This window comes from Dryobates pubescens, chromosome 3 (assembly GCF_014839835.1).
Source record: "Dryobates pubescens isolate bDryPub1 chromosome 3, bDryPub1.pri, whole genome shotgun sequence".
In the NCBI taxonomy this organism is placed as follows: Eukaryota; Metazoa; Chordata; class Aves; order Piciformes; family Picidae; genus Dryobates; species Dryobates pubescens.
The window spans coordinates 32,718,281-32,732,323 of NC_071614.1; the positions used below are offsets into that span (position 1 = coordinate 32,718,281).

Below are 14,043 nucleotides of genomic sequence, written 5' to 3' on the forward strand. Positions count from 1 at the left end.
TTCAAAGTCCAACTATTACCTAACTCACATCAAAAGTCTCAGTCATAATTAGACTTACATTTTTTGAATCAAACACAAAAGTTTTAGTGGGTTCATAGTGTTGATCGTCGTTACTGCTGACACAGATCCAGAGGCGATTTCAAGGCTCTGGCCTTTATTCTGAAAAGAATCATTGCTCAGAAAAGCATTAAGTATGTCCTTCTGTTTGCATGATACCAAAAAAAATAATTAATAAAAATCAAGTGCTTTCTAGAGTTGTGCCATGGTTCCCCAGTGCAATTTCCTTCAAGAGTTCTGCTCCTTGAGTAATTCATTACAACTCAAGGTACTGCCTTTGACATTCTTCTATTGTCCAAATCCTGGTATTATCAATTACTATTTTAAGCTTGTTTATAGAACTGGAACAATACACAGATAAAAAGGGATGATTACAAGGGTGTTTTCAGGCATTAAAACTGAGGCTTGAAGTTCCTTTTTCTGAAAAAATAAACCAAAGAGTGTTTCGCTATCTGAAAAACTGGCAACTGGTCTTTGCTTACCATGAACTGAAACCAAACACCACTGTGTTCAAAGCCAGGCTCATCACAATCATCTCGTTGTTCCTTTAACCAAAAGACTCAAATCAGCAGGAAATAATTACATTTGTCCTTTAGATATGAATCAATGTATTTGGCCTTGCAAAATTTTTCTGTCAGACTCTAGCCTTGCAGTCTAGATCAGAGGTTTTGTGGACATGCCCAGTTTGTACATGTAGGCACATGGGCTTGTAGGAACAAATTGGGTAATGAGTTCTCTACATACCCACAAGCCAGCACAAATCCAAGTGACAGAACATAGCAAAAGCTGCAATCACTAAAGCATCTGCCTTGAGCCACCACACCTGCCAGCACTGATCTGCACATGACAAGAAACATTTATGTCTCCACACAGAGACATTCCAATGTTGGTATCTTTGTACAGAGGTTGAAGGTGGAAGCTGGGCAAACAGTATGAGCTGGGGCAGTTCCATCTCCTGGACTCTGAGCATCTCACAACCAAGGAGCATGGCATGCCACTGGATGTGTTGATGGGCTGCTTGTCTGAGCAAGACATCTTTAGCACAGGCTTTTTCTGCAAGAAATTTACATAATGAATTCACAGCACAACAGGCTTCATGCAGAGGTGGCACTGGAGCAGCCCAAGAGCAAAATCTACACCAGCCCTGTTTCTTCTCTCCTTTCCCTCTTAGCTTCCCTCTACTGCTCCTATCTTCACCAGGAACAACAATAGTGCTCTTTTCCCTCCCTTGCCAGCTCAGCTGTAAGCCCAGTTTGCTCTTTACTTCAGGATTTTCAAATATCCAGGCTGCTAGATACCTAAAAACCTTGCTGTTGGAGGGCAATACTGCAAGGCTAAGATTGGTGGATGAGTACCATGGTAGGACATAATGCCTGGGTAGGCTGGCTGTCTCTTTTGGGAGATGCTCTTGGGAGGTTGCTCTGTTGCAATGGATCATGTGATGGAAGCTATGACTGCCCAAGAATATCTGTGTCACGAAGACCATTTAAATTTAGCAATCTCCAGTGGTCACCTTGCACAAAGGCTAGTACTACATAGGCACTGGCACCATCTAGGGGCCAACTGTCAATCAATGATGAATGTCTAGAAGATCTATGCCATAATCTATGAAAAAATAATTATATAGAGAGCTATACACTAATGTGTCCGAACAAAGCTTGTCTCAGTGAAAGTGCTGAGCAGGTGTGCATAAGTCTTTACTTCTATGTATGATTCAGGCACACAAATATAGTCTTAGCCCTTACCTGCTTGAGGTGCTAACTGAATCTGCATTGGAGTGTCATGTGGTGACTAATAACTCATCATTCACAATCCTCTGTTGCCAACAATATTCAAATTACACCTTCAACAGTCACCTAAAAATGTCACAATAATGAATGAGGATTTCAGAATGAAAAAAATAAACACAAGAAGCCTTCAGACTGTGGGTCACACAGTAAGAGAATCAAAGTTCTAACTAATTTTTTGTGATCTCTCAATACAGCAAGACTCCTTACTCTGACATTTTTGAAAGTCTTTCTGAGTCAATCTCTATAATTATGGACAGTCATTAATAAAAGACAATGAAATCTGTACTTCTCCATCAAACCTGTCTAGCACTGCTTCAGAACCAGGGCTCCTAAATTCTACTTCTCAGCAATTAAAAAACAATAATTACCACACCATTTGCTTTATAGAAGTAAATTGTGTCTTGCAGTTGATTACACTCTGTGGCCTTCTAATTAGCACATGTAAAAAGAGTATTTGTAGTACCTTTGTTTTCTTAGTTGTTTACATTCTGAGGCAGACCAAACAATCTATTCAGAAGCTCAGTCTGTATTTAGATATCTAAGAAAGCATCTTGATTTTTCAGAGCACCTACAACTTTGAGTTGCTCAGTGCTGCTGAAAACCAGGCCATTTATTTAGGTGTCTATATTTAGGTACATGAGTTTGAAGCGTTTGGCTTGAGGTTACATAGCTATGGCTCATTGCCTTTTGGGTTTTGGTTGGGTATTTTTTTAATTTCCATTTAGGTCACAATGGGCAAGTCACTTCTAGTAATTCTCATCCCAAATCTAAGAAACAGCAGGAGAGGTGGTAAGAATTACTTAGTAAATATCATCATGATGTTTAGCACTTCCTCACATACATGAAGTTTCTTTCCTACAGAATTTCAGTCTTAAAAGGATAGATACCAGCACATCAGATAGGTAAGACTGTGTGTTTAAAGACTGAACTTATATTCTGGCTAAACTGTGGTGGTCATTTCCTGGATTTGTATGGCATCTTTGTCATTCTAAAATTTTAAGATCATTTTGACAAGCCAAATGTTTTAGCTTCCAGTATTTTGATTGGATAAACTCTAGGTACCAAATGTTTCTACTTGTTAACATGTCGCAGCAAACCAGTTTATTCTTGAGGAATTTGAGATGACCTTATTAGTCATGCTGTTGAATTGTGATGATACCTCCAAGACTGCTTTTGAATTTGCATGGTAGCTGACACAGGCCTTGACCTTAATGATACAATTATGAAATAAACAGTCTAAGATTCTGCAGAGATCACTGGGGAAAGGATATCAAGAGGAAAAGCCAATCTTTTATAGAAACAAGGAAATCGGTTTCCTCAATGTCATACAATCATAGAATGCTTTGGGTTGGAAGGGATCTTAAAGCTAGTTCCAACCCCCTGCCATGGGCCTGGACACCTATCAGAACAGGCTGCTCAAGGCCCTGTCCAACCTGGTTTTGACCACTTCCAGGCTTGGAGCCTCAGCAACCCCTCTGCGCAACCTGTTCCAGAGCCTCACCAACCTCACAGTGAAGATTTTCTTCCTAATGTCCAACCTCAATCTATCTTCCTCCATTTAGAAGCCATTACCCCTTCTCCTACCACTGCATGCATTTGTAATAAGTCCAACTCCAACTACCCTGTAGGGCCTCTTCAAACACTGGAAGGTTGCTTTTCTTCAGGTTGAACAAAGCTAACTCTCTCAGCCTGTGTTCATAGGAGAGGCACTCTAGCCCTTTGATCATTTTCGTGGCCCTCCTCTGGACCTGCTCTAATAGTTTGATGTTCTTGTTCTGGGAAATCTTTGTGTTTGAAACATACCTCTGCAGTTTGTCATCGCCCTACAGCACAACACATGATGCTGGTGTCTCTGGTAGCAGGTGTACACATCAGCGGCACTTCACACAGCTGTGCTTTAATTTTGTGTGGGGATGATAGCTGAGAAGAAAATAGGAAGGCAATAGATGAAAACAGTCATCCTAAATGCTTCACACATTCAATAAAATGAAAACCTCCTCACCTTTCTGCATACTCCCTCTAATGGGTGAATTTAAATCTGGCCATAGTATTTCAGATTTGAGAGAACTGTACTTCCAGGATATTATTTGTTATGGAACAAAAGGCTTTTGTGGTCTTTCTGGAAACAAAGAATGTTTCAAAAGTCAATGAAAACTATTTTTCCTCCTTGATCTATGATGCATCTAGGATAAAAAAAAGAAAAAAAAAAAAAGAGAAAAAAAAAAAAGAGAACCCATCTCTTGGCTAAAAATATTCCTTAACCACCAGAAACTGGGACATGGCATTCTGTTGTCTTCAAAACTGAGCATTAGGTGTAAAGTGACAATATCTAACTTTATGTTAGGTATGGAATTTTTGTAATGTCAAAAAAAAAAATATTTTTTTTAGACAACTCTCACTCAGAAGTGGATGGAAAAACTGAAGACTCTTTGTTCCTGTCCTCATTGCCTTACAAGATACAAGCCTCCTGTCTGACTGCTATCTGACCCTGAAGATGCTCAGAAACAACATGGGTATACTAGACAGAGGGCTTAGGGAGTAACAGAGACAAACACAGGGGCTCTCCCACTACAAAACTGGGAGCTCAAGAGTTCTCAGAGCATTGCCACAGGTTTTCCTCACTTTCCTGACCCTCACATGAGATCTGCTGAGAACTGGCATCCCTGTGCACAGCTGAAGCATGTGCTTCTCTGCATCTCCAAATCACCAGAGAAGGGGAGGGCCCTGCTCCATGATCAACCTGCCCATGAAGTATCATGTGCAAGGACATTACAGGCACTGAAATTTTACATCAAGTGAAGGACATTCTCCTTTTCTGCAGCAATTTTTCATTGCATTTATTAATCTTGCACCCAGAACTGTGCAAAATACTCTGCAGATAAATGACAGAGAGGGAATAAAGAAAGAAAAAAAGACATGGTCTTCCCTTTGCACATTTTTATCAAAACATCTGCAATATGTTGTATCTAAACTGCTTTGCAGTTGCTATACACATACAAGATGGAACTGGAGAGGTGTCAAGGCAATGCTGTCTCATGGTACTGAGTGACTGGGTGATAAAATAGCAACTAAAATTCAGCAGTGATAAGTGCAAAGTAATGTACAGGGGCAAAAATAACCCTGACAACACATAGACAGACACTGGTTCAAGCTACCACTTTTGCTGCAGGAGAGCTGGAGGATCAAGTGGAAAGCTTTGTGTGGGGCTAGTAAGTGGTCAAAATGGGGACCTGAATGTTGAGAATTAGTAGTTCTCCCCTTCTGTGATGACCTGTAAAATCACAGGACTTGATCACTCATATGCATAGAGTTTTTCTAAAGATGCTTGGCCATGTAGCTGTTGCCTATTCCCTGGGTCTGGCAAAATTCAATAGTCCTTTTAGCAGAATCACAGTTTCAATGAAAGTAGTATTTTCTAGCAAAATTAGAAAGGACAGAGAATGGTAATAAAGTTTCACACCAAAAATAGAGCTTGAAAAAGGTGTAGCTGAAGGGAAATCCAATTAAAATCTGGAAAATAATGACAGTGAGAAAGTCAAAATAGAAACTTCATTCACTGCCGCTATAACATTCTTTTTGCACAGTGAAGAATTATCATGGCAGAGCACATTGTGGAAAGCAAATCCATAAAATGGGCTCAAAAAGGGTTAAGACACATTCTTACAGAATAGGACCACTGGTAGTTACTAAGCATAGTAGCTTGGATACAACCCTCAGCTCCAGAAGTCCCTCGCTCACTAGTTGCTGGAAAATTATAAGGTAAATAGGAGAAGAATACATGGTCTATTTTTACACTGTTTAACTAAGCATTTAGTCTTGTCTGTTTGAGACAAGGTACAGAGCTAGATGGATCCAACTGTGGTTTTATATTCTAAAAAAGTAACAGAAACAATCAAGGGTATTCTAATGCTGAGACTCAACATTAATTTCACTTGCTTTATCCACTCTAATCTCCAGACTCAGACATTTGCAAGAAATCATAATCCATATATGACCAGAGAATATGAGATTATCCCAGTGAGCAGAAATGTAAAAGAAGCAGTATTCACTTCTTCAGAATCCACAGATTTTGAGACATTACTTACTCATTTCTTCTGAAAAGAGAAAACTTTGTTACCAAAGCTCCTGCAAAGGCTACAGGAGTGAGTCAGTGTTTGCATTTTCCTGATCAGAAATCAGCGTAACGTCAGGGGCCAACGCCATTTGGTTACAGTGCTTTATTTGTGCTGAAATTCACTGTGCTTGCTTCAGTACATTTGAGAGGCCACTTTTGCTTACAGATTAAATCCATAGATCAGAAGCAGGTGCAGACTGAAGATAATGAGCAGCTCACATCCTGGACAAGATGGGCTAAGCCTGCTCAGAGATATCAGTAACAAAACTCCCACTCGTTACTGTGGGAGCAGGACTAGAGCACAGCTTGCAAATCTTGCAAGTAGCAGCTGTGTCATCATCTCCTTTGGTATCCTTTCCAGGATTTCGGCTTCCTCCAGATTTTGGCACTGTACAGCTACTTGTGTTGTGGGAAGATGCCCACAGCATTGAGGAAGCACACAGTGCCTACTCGGACTGCATGGCCTGAATATCACTGGGGCCTATGTGGGTAAAGAGTGCAACCCCAAGGATATTCTCTCAGTCACTCTTACTCTCTTTTTTTTTTTTTGCAGGGCCACTTTTCCATGTCTAAATAATAGATTATTTTGTGACCTATCCAAATAGAAGTATTTAATGCTTGCAACAAGACACTGAAATTGTTGTCATTCTCTTTTTTATCTAATTGGAAGGACATTTTACTGCAAACAGTGGCCTCCCCCCACCCCACTTCATCTTAGCAATAATGTCTGCATACACATAAATGCCAAAGTACTGACTTAGGTATTATTGATTTTTCCTTGAACATGGACTAGCTTGTTTTTGTAACTGTAGAGATTCTCATTTAACTACAAGGAAGGCATTTGCTGAGGCAACTTCATCACAATGAAAGTATGAAAAACAATAAAACTGGAGACTGGCTACAGTCAAAAAGATGCAGTTAAGAGGTATAGAGATAAGAAGACACAAGGAAATTGTATAACATAAAATGTTGGGCAGAAAAAGCACAATGGAGGCTCTTCCTCTCAGAATATTAAAATAAGTCATCATGCAAAGGCAACACGTGTACATGGAGACAAAGGAATTTATCCTAGCAGGTTTAACTCTTAAAACAAAACCCAAAACAACAAGCATATAATTTGATTTTCAACCTGATTAATTTATAATATGACATCTTTGGTTCCATAGCTTGCTTTCTCTTCTGCATAGTGCCTAGAGCAGTACACTCATGGTCAGGGATCCCTATTTTAGGCACAAGAAATAATAATTTATGTCAGTTACTGTTATATATTACAAAAAAACCCCAAACAAACAGACAAACAAAAACCACAACAAACCCACAATCAAAGAAGAAAGCCTGGAAGGTGTCTAAACTAGATGAGCATCAAAGCATACGTCAGATCAGTAGGGCCAGGAAGAAACTCTTCTGTTGCAGGTACAAAAATCTACAATGCTCTTTTGGTATTTACAGAGATGAGGTGGGATACACTATTGATCTCATTCATTACAATAGCTTTCCCTGCTACTGTTGGAAAGTGCTGCTATATCAGGCATACATATTTTTACATATTTTTATCTAGTGGATAATTATTCCTTCCATGGACTTTTTTAATAGGATGCTTAATTAGTATATGGGAGTCTTCTAGTTCTCCATTATACTCTATAGCTTTTCAAAGCCATGCTTAAAGAAACCTATTTACATTTCTGTAACATACTATTGATTAAATCCCTCTGTATTGTATTCCAGAGTGAGGAGACCACAGAAAATCAGCATTAGCCTCTGATGTTTAGCAGTCTTGGATGTACAGCTTGAAGAGAGAAAAAAGCCTTTCCTTCCAAAAAGCAAGCCTTAGGGGCATCTGAATACTTTCTCTTCTCTTTAAAATCATGACTGCTACCAGCCTTTTCCCACTGTAACCCTAACATTACTTAAGTTCTTCAAATACACCTTCTGGCCCTATCTATAATGGGGAAATACACCTTGTTCACCTGTTAATCTGGCAAAGGGATAAACACTAGCTGAATCCCTTCCAGATGGTGCTCACTTCAAGAGCCAGTGGTCAGAAGTGGCAATGGTCACCTGGAACTCCATCCCCTAGAGGCATTTAGCCCCCTACAAAAGTCACGAGGGGTGGGGGGATGGGGGTGCAGGGGGGCGGGGAGGGGGCAGTAGGAGGTTAGTCACTAGAACTACATCAAGGTATACTGGCACTGCGTGGACGTCCATACCACCTCTTCTCCTCGCATCCCACCTGATTTCAGCACATCCCACCCCTCCTCACCTCGACCCCATCCCACATCTCCCTACCCTCTCTTCACGCCACCCCATCCCACCTCACCTCTCCTCTCCTCACCCTCACTCGTCCTCACCTCAGGGCAACGGGGCCGACGCCCTGAGGGAGGGAAGATTTGCCACGCACTAGTAACAAGCACAGAAAACGCTGCTTGGTTCCTACTGCCCCATTAGTGCCAGAGGCGACGTGAGATCCCCGCCTCGGCTCACCTATCCCCACAGAGAGATCCCAACGCCGCTTGCCCCGAATCCCCATCCGCGAAACCCCCACTGCCCACTCTTACAAACGTGCCCCGGCGCGCAGCAGGGGAGGTGAGGGGCGTGGCCAGAGGGATAAAGAGGTGGGGCTATTTTGCTCTTCGTGTATTTATTGGTGGCTATAGCATGCTCGTTTGAGCAGAGGGGTTCTCGATTGGCTTGTGGTATTGTCTCGCTCCTCCCACCTCGTCCTCCACCTTCGTCTCAGCGGCGCGGGCAGAGAGGTGTGGAGCTCTTGTTGAGGAGCTGGTTGTGCGGTCTTCAGGGCTCGGCGGCAGTGACAGGGGAGGAGGGCGGGGAGGCGAAGGACGAGCGAGCCGCAGCAGGTAAGGGCAGGGCTGCAGCTGCGAGGGGCTCCTTCCTCGGTGGGGCCGACCGGTTGCAGCCCTGTCCTGCCCCGCCGACCTGGCGCCGTGCGCCCGCCGAGACGGGCTTATGTAACCGCCTGCGGTGCTGCCCCATCTCCGGGCTCCATTCTTACCTCGGGGTTCCTTTCACCGGCAGCATTTAGGACGCAGGGGCATGCGGGGCGGGCTGCGAGGCGAGCCCGGGGTTTTCCTCGCGGCATCTCTCCGGTAGGGTTCGGTGCCCTCCCGGTGGGGGTCGGTGGGCGCTACGCAGCCCTATGCGGGCAGGGGGAAACGGCCGGTGGGCGGAGGTGGGGGCGAGCGGTGGGGCTCGTTGTCCAGGGGAGGGGGCTTGTCCTCTGGCGGTGGAGAGGAGCTTGGCGGCATAGAACCATAGAGTAGTTCAGGTCAACCGTCAACTGCCCGGTTCCCACTCAGCCGTGTCGCCCCTGCGTGTGGGTCAGGCGGTGGCAAGGGGGTGGAGGAGGCGAGATGAGAGGCTTCGCAGCCGTGCGACAGGCGCCGAGTCCCGGCTCGGAGCAGGTGGAAGCTTACAACGGTGCAGACCTGTCCCGGCTACTTGTACAACTTCTAGCGTGCAGGAATGAAGTGAAACCCGGTATCACTGAGGGACGCTCCTCTGGGGCTGCTTTAAAGTTAGAGGCAGCATCCCATACCGATATCGTTTGATGCCTGTGTAGCAGGTAGCTCTCCAAAGTTTTTGTTTGGTTGTGTTTTTTGTTTTTTTTTTTTTTTTTTTTCTTGTTTCTCACCTGCAACCCTCCCAAGTTCTTTTGTATCGGTTTAAAAGATTTTTGGTTCCTTTACTGCTGGAATTTGAACTTCAATCTAGTTTCCTAAAAGATGAGATGTGTGATAGGCTTATACAGTGGAACGAAAGCATGCAAATGGGAATTTTAGTTTTAGGGTTATGCTTTACATGAGCTCCTGTGTTAGGTTTTCAAGTTCTATCCTTACAAAGTGATTTGCTCTATGTTTACCTTGTTAGCGTGGTTGCTTTGTAGAAAGGAAAACTTTTTACAGGAGTCACGTATTTTCATAGAAAAAGGAACTCTGGTGTGTTTATTCTTGCAGCAAAATGAAATGACATGGTTACACGTCATTCCTCAGCACCTGGGGGGGAGTCTGAGTACTGTGATAATATAAAACAACTGGAAAAACTACAAATGCATCACAGTAAGCAAGGACAGAAGAAGATTTTATGTAGGTTATTGGCTTTGTTAACTAGTATCTTTCTTTTGTAACAGTAGAACTGTCCCTGTCTTTTAAAACATGAGAAGTTGGTGTCAACCATCTAATCTCATTTCTGTCATCTTCCAAATACCGTAGTGTGAATTCAGATTCACTGGTTTGTCTTTGCTTACACTGAAAATGTTTGATGTTGCATTGGTGTCTTTAATGGTTTTAAAGTTGTGCATTCCTTGTGTGTACAAGCAGAAAATCCTTTTCAAGGAAACCTTGAAATTTCATTCCAAGTCATCCTGATGTCAAGTATGTTCTAGGAGTTAAATGCTGTGAACAGCTTCTGTTAAATGTAATTTTGACCTATGTGATTTCTTCCTCCCCCCAATAGGGAGAGTAGATCTTGGATAGAACTGGGATATAGTTATGAATTCTGTTACAAGTAAGAGGGCTGTTAAATGAGTGTTCCACTCACCCCTGTGTGAGGTGACAGGTCTGGAAGAAGGCCAGCAACATGCTAATGCTGTGTGCCCCTTATAAAACTCCTTGCTTTAAATAGAATATCATAGAGGCCAAGTGAAGGTAATCAGAAAGCTTGTTCTGATTTCTTTGGGTTTGAGGAGGGGGGTTTGTTTTTTCAAATACCTTAATGTTACCATGGTAACCTTAGTGGTTGGTTAATTGTAAGTCCTGCTTCTTGACCTTAAAAACAGTACATAAAATCTTCATGCCTGGAACTGACTGCTCAAAATATTATCATGTAGTGTGGAATAGGGCTGGAGCCTTGCTTTAGTAGGGTGGAGCACCAGTGTCTTGGTGGATTGTTTTCTTCAGGGCTACAAGTACTGATTGCTTAACTAGCTGATGACAGTTGGGTTCTTTTACTAGACATAAGATATATCCCTGGCATGGGAAGCACAGCTGAGCTTTCAGAGCAATAGGCAGGTCTTGAAATTGGCTTGAGCTGCCCAGCCCTGCTTCAGATGAACAAAAGTGAATAGTCCCTTTGGATGTTAAAAGCTTCCAAAAATAGTTACAAAGTCTCAGCTAAATTTAATACAGCTAGAATGCCAATGGGAAGGATTAGAACATTTGGAATTTGCACCAGTTAGCATTTAAAAAATAAAATCCTCTCCCTTATCTGCCACTTCTATAATGGGAATCGTAGGGATTGACACTGGTTTTCTGTGGTGCTAACCAAATTTGTAGTAAAATGTGAGTGGACTTCACTGTACCAGTAATTGTTGTTACTGTAAGGTTAATTGTCATTGCCCAGGTGGGAGATGCAGAGGTAAAGGTTGAGGGAAGAGGTTACTATAGCCTATATTCTGTTTGACACTGCAGCAGTGCATTAATCCTGTGACATGAGGTCCTGTTCTGCTTGTTCTAATTAAAATGTCTCAATTTAAGTCTATGGGAGCTTTCCATAGCAAAGAATTAGCACTGTATAAAAACCATACTAATCCCCAGCAGTCATTTTGCAGGATGGAATGACATTTCAGTGGGTTACTACTCACTGAACTTCCTGCTGTACTACTGCTTTCTACCAAAGCCTTCAATGTGGGTCCAGCTGCCTTCAGCAGGAGTTACATCCTTAAGCTAACAGTACAGAAATTGGTGTCTCTACTTGCATAAAGTCAGTGAACATTTTAAGTGAAAATCCTTCTCATTGGGTTTGATTGTTCCCTCCCCCTTGAACTACAATGAAACTTGCTGTTTGGATTTGTGGTGTGCATGTATAGTGTTTTGGTTTTAGTTTGTTTGGGTGGTGGTGGGTTTTCATTGGTGTGGTGGTGGTTTTCCCCCCCCTCTTGCTTTTCAGCAGGACCAGAGGTGGAATCTCAACACTTCTTCTGGACCCTTCTAGAAAAACAAGCTCAGCTTTTATTGCTTTGGTGTTTTCTTTCTTAATTCTTGTAGATCATGGTTTCCAGGTTTGCACTCAGAACTCAATAATACTCTTAGTTTACAGTGATTGTATTTGAAGCTTCTATTTGTGACGTTGTTTGCTTTAGTCTATTTTTAGTCACATTGTTTGTCATGGCAAGCAGTGTTTAATAAAAAAAAGTGAAGTTTCCTAGTGATTTTAAGAGAGATGTGCCTGTTTCTTGATGTTCCTCAGGGATTCTTTTTAAAAACCACAAGGCAGGAAAGTGCTCACCAAGGAAATGCTGTATTAGTTTCCATAAAAGCAATGCATAAATCCATCTATGCTTGTGATATACAAGGCATTGGTCCATTGAGACGCCCTATGTGCTCAAGTTGTATTTATCAGCAAAATTGCAGCTGAAATTCTTTGCTCTGTAGGGGTCTAACTTCATAACAAGATGTACATAATCACCCTTTCCACTTCCCACTAAAGGCAATACTTTTCTGATAATTATTCAAACAGAAACTTCCCTAAGTTACTGCTGTTTGCCACTGAGTATAACTTTCTGCTGGCCCCTTAATTTTAATTGGAGGTGTACCATCTCTAAAAACACTGAGGTAACACTGAATTCTTAGCTCCTACCCGGAATCTTTACAGAGGTTTTGACTGCAGTATCTGTAGGGTTGAACACTGACACCACCTAATCCACTCCAGAGGGGAAAGTGTTTGCTTCATCTTTTGCATTATCGCAGATTACAAGCTCTGCACCCCTTCACCCCAGGAGGAAGAATTTGAAATCACTTATTTCAATATAAGCTTTACAAAAGAAGTGATAAGGAGATTCCACACAGGGCATGGAAGGGTAGTGGCTGTTGTGGTTTTCCAAGGGTTAATAGCCCTGTGCTCTTAGTGTACTTTATTCTGTGTAATATATTTTCTGACTTGAAAGTATAAGGTCAAAAACCCTACACCAAATTCAGAAGTAGTAGAGGAACATAGATTACATATGGGTGAATGGGAGGCGAGGAAATAGGCTCAATCTGCATCAGGGGAGGTTTAGATTTGAGTATAGAAGAATTTTCTTCACTGAAAGGGTTCTCTACCACTGCAATAGTCTCCTCTAGGATGTTGAATTCCCATTCCTGGAGGTGTTTAAAAGATGAAAATGTGGTGCAAGGGACATGGTTTAGTGTGAGACTTGATTGAGTTAGATAATATGGTCTTAAAGACCTTTTCCAAGCAGGGAGGTCATTCTGCCCCTGTACTTGGCACTGGTTAGGCCACATCTTGTGTGCTGTGTCCAGTTCTGGGCCCCTCAGTTTAGAAAAGATGTTGAGATGCTGGAAGGTGTCCAGAGAAGGGCGACAAAGCTGGTGAGGAGTTTGGTGCACAAGCCTTGTGAGGAGAGGCTGAGGGAGCTGGAGTTGCTTAGCTTGAAGAGGAGGCGGCTCAGAGGAGACCTTAGTGCTGTCTACAACTACCTGAAGGGAGGTTGTAGCCAGGTGGGGGTTGGTCTCTTCTCCCAGGCAGGGAGCACCAGAACAAGAGGACACAGTCTCAAGCTGTGCCAGGGCAGTTTAGGCTGGGTGTTAAGATGATCTTCCCAGAAAGAGTGGTTGGCCATTGGAATGGGCTGCCTAGGGAGGTGGTGGAGTTACCATCACTGGAAGTGTTTAGGAAGAGACTGGATGGGGTGCTTGGTGCCATGGTTTAGTTGATTGGATAGTGTTGGATGATAGGTTGCACTTGATCTCAAAGATCTTTTCCAACCTGGTTAATTCTATTCTATTATTCTAAAATGATTCTATGATTCCAACTAAAGGAGATAAATGGATGTGGCAAACAATCAGCATTAGCGGGAGGCTACATCAGCTTAGGCTCAGGTTTGTTAAGGGCTCACTATCTCAGCCTTCTAAAGGGAACAGTACTGCTATGGAGTTTATCAGTGTGTTCCCAACTAAGAACGTTACATCAATATTGGTGCTGGATGATACACCATTGTTACTGTATTACTTTTGGTTTGTGTTTTTTTAATGTTTTGCCATTTCTTTTGAAATTTTTTATGACAGCTCTTGACATCTTCAGTATTGAAACATTTCTTGATTTGGGTAGGGATAAACAAGAGCACAGCTC

The 14,043-nt window shown here is 42.4% G+C and overlaps 1 protein-coding gene across 1 annotated transcript in view; it reads left to right on the plus strand.

The window, feature by feature from the left end:
- The first annotated feature begins 8,693 nt into the window (after window positions 1-8,693).
- RCAN2 (regulator of calcineurin 2) overlaps window positions 8,694-14,043 on the plus strand; it is an 84,036-nt gene continuing 78,686 nt past the window's right edge. The window contains exon 1 of the mRNA XM_009905301.2: window positions 8,694-8,816. The gene's annotated coding sequence lies outside the window, so the exon portion shown is untranslated. The remainder of the gene's footprint in view (window positions 8,817-14,043) is intronic.